At 46.2% G+C, this 3,121-nt stretch overlaps 1 non-coding gene across 1 annotated transcript; it reads right to left on the reverse strand.

Annotated features, from left to right (window-relative positions):
- Positions 1-1,391: 1,391 nt before the first annotated feature.
- Positions 1,392-1,498, reverse strand: LOC120646590. The gene has a single exon (XR_005664492.1). It is a non-coding gene; the product is annotated as a small nucleolar RNA R71 (small nucleolar RNA).
- Positions 1,499-3,121: the final 1,623 nt, after the last annotated feature.

Raw genomic sequence — 3,121 nt, forward strand, 5'->3', positions numbered from 1 at the left:
TATCAAGTTATCTTGTTTGAGTGCGGAAGTTCTTTCCTCTAGCTAGGCTTTGTTGTCTATCTTGTTTTTCGAGATCTTACCTTATGGGTTTTCTCACCCGGACTAGAGGGCTCAAGTCAGTCCCCTAGGTTGAGGGGGATTTCTCTTAAACGCGTCAAGAGAAATCCTAACACTGAGTACGGACGAGGTGTCTGAGCTCAGTGTTAGATAGAAAGTGTGTTCCACCCCACGGCACCGTTGTGGTAGGAGGCAGGTGGTGACAGCCCTGTCCGTCCCTTATGATCCACCACGTTCGGGTGTTTTCATAGCAGTAGTGCCGACTACCGTTGGACTCCCTTCTCATCCCATTCTAAGTCCTTCCCAGAGGTCGCCGAAGTAAGCTCTAGGTTCCCGATAACTAGTTAGAAGCAAAGTTTTGTCTAGAGAGGCTAGCTCGATAGTTTAGAAGTGTTTTAGGAGTCTTTCTTGCTCGTTGTCCTCCCAGCTGCTTACCACTCTAAGGATTAGAGTCTCCTGTGTCAGACGGTCATCGTTGGCCATTATCTTATCTATCTTATCAGGCTTACCCCCACTAAGTTAGTCGGTTGACATCTTTAGTAAAGTTTGTCATTCGATTCTTCGACACTCTGTAACCATAGTGGTTCCCTGAGAAAAATTATGATACCCTGCAATACTCCAAGATGAAGTGCTACAGCGGTGATTTTGTGCGCTTGTGGAATCCATATTCTATTGAGCATAAGAAACACCAACAAGTATTTCTGGCACCGTTGCCGGGGAAGCAATTGGCTAAAGATATCGTCGAATAGTTTGATAAAATTTACTAATTTATCCCCGCTAATTTTAGCGGGATTACCATTTCTCTCGGATCATTGTGATTTCTGCAGAGCAGTGCAGGACCAGTTTCAATCTACCATATCACTTCAACTCAGATCCACAAAGAATTGGGTGGATTATTTGACGCATAGTCGTCCTACCAGAAGGAATTTTCTTAGGATCAAGGTTTTGACAACATCAGCTTCAATACCCATGGCTCAGAAGACACTCCGTTAATTCTCAGGCCCGTCCAATAGCCATATCCCTACTGGACTGACCAATGACCAAGGCACTGATGGCTTTGAGATGAAGACTGGGCTTGTCAACATGGTCCAAGCAAGTCCCTTCTGCGGAAAGGCATCAGAGGATGCCAACTCTCATCTGCAGAATTTTCTGGAAGTGAGCAGCATAATCAACCCAAAAGGCACTACGATGGATAATGTTTGCCTTCGGCTGTTCCCATTCTCTTTGCTTGGGAAAGCAAAGACGTGGTTCTACACCTACAAGGAAGGATTCGACACTTGGGATGCGTGCGCCAATGCTTTTCTGGTCAAGTACTTTCATTAGGCAAAACCAACGCCCTTCAGAATATGATTTCCAGTTTTCAGCAACTCCAGGATGAGACAGTCCTTGAAGCCTGGGAGCGTCTTCAGGAATACATTGCAGCATGCCCACACCACGGCATGGAAGAATGTCTTATCATTCAGAACTTCTACCATGGCCTGAACCAGCGATCGCAAGATCACATGGATGCAGCAGCGGGAGGAGCATTCCTCTCCCTCGATGTTGCAGGAGCTAGAACGCTCATCGACAAGGTTGCTTCCAACCAGAGTTGGAAGGGAGATAGGCAACTAGCCCATGCAAAAGGAATACATGAAATTGACAGTGTCAATATACTGGCAGTCAAGATGGATCTTCTCATGAAAAAGCTGAAATCTCCACACCAGGAGGTTATCCAGACTATGGAGTCTCAGATAACATGTGAGAAATGTGGCAATACTGGACACTCGGGCAAATTTTGCCCATTCACTCAAGAGGATGAGAACAACACTCCCAATGACTCAGACTGTCGTCCTCAGCAAGGTTGGAATTCTAAACCCGACCTCCCCTTCGGCCAACAACAATGTAACAATTTTAATAATAGTTTTCAGCCCTCGCTTAAAGACTTCATGTACGGAAAAAAACAAATTAATGACAATATTAGTAAGAAATTTCTTGCTAATGATAAAACTCTTGAATCTTTGGCTGTGCAACTAGAGGGGTTTAACTCTGTTATTCAAAATCAGTTGAGTTTCAATAAATTGATAGCGACCAAAATAACTCAGCTGGACTCATCCTGTCATAACCATAACACGGGGGAGCTTCCCAAGAAATCAGAAGTTAACCCAAAAGAAAGTGTGAATGCGGTATCTGTGCGGGCAAGACAATCCGCGTAGAAAACCATGTGTTCCGCAGGATGCAGGTACACGGCGGAAGACCGTAACCGCTAGGAATACCGATGCTGAAAACGGGGGTGCTGGAGGAGGCCGAAGAATCCAATACCATTGCTACCCAGAAAGACCCTGTGGAACCCCCTAGAACTTCACGGGACTAATCACGATACAACCGCCTTATCGTTTCTAGAGCAGAAAAGGAGGCCGGTGGCCGATGAGCAATTCGACAAGTTCATCGAGGTAATTAAGAAGCTTTATGGCAACACACCACTTCTTGATACCATGCAGGTTCCCACATACGCCAAGTATCTCAAGGATATCCTTGGCAATAAGAGGGTCCTGCCGTCCACTGAGGTCGTGCAGTTTATGGGTGAGTGTAGCACAGCTATACTCAACCCTCTCCTGGAGAAGAAGAAGAAATTAGGATGCCCCACCATCACATGTTCCATCGGAGCTCAACACTTTAACCACGCTCTTTGCGATCTGCGAGCAAGCATCAGCATCATGCCAAAGGTAATTTAACCACGCTCCTACTACCATGTGTTTGCAGCTAGCAGACCAATCGATTCATCATCCCGTGGGGATCGCCGAGGATATTCCGATGAAAATACAGAATTTCTTTGTCCCCGTTGATTTTGACATCCTCGACATGGAAGTCGACATTCAGATCCCTCTCATATTGGGAAGGCCATTCTTGAGTATGACAAACGCACACATTGATGCGGGAGTTGGAGTAATCCAACTCAACATCAATGGGCAGAAGGAGAGATTCAGTTTCAGACGGAAGGATGAACATTGGGGCGGCGTGTGCGACTCACAATAGGCCACCACGCTACAAGCACTTCCTCCGACCCGGGCGTCGCTCGAGAATAGGA

The sequence above is a fragment of the Panicum virgatum genome, chromosome 8K (genome assembly GCF_016808335.1).
Source record: "Panicum virgatum strain AP13 chromosome 8K, P.virgatum_v5, whole genome shotgun sequence".
Lineage (NCBI taxonomy): Eukaryota > Viridiplantae > Streptophyta > Magnoliopsida > Poales > Poaceae > Panicum > Panicum virgatum.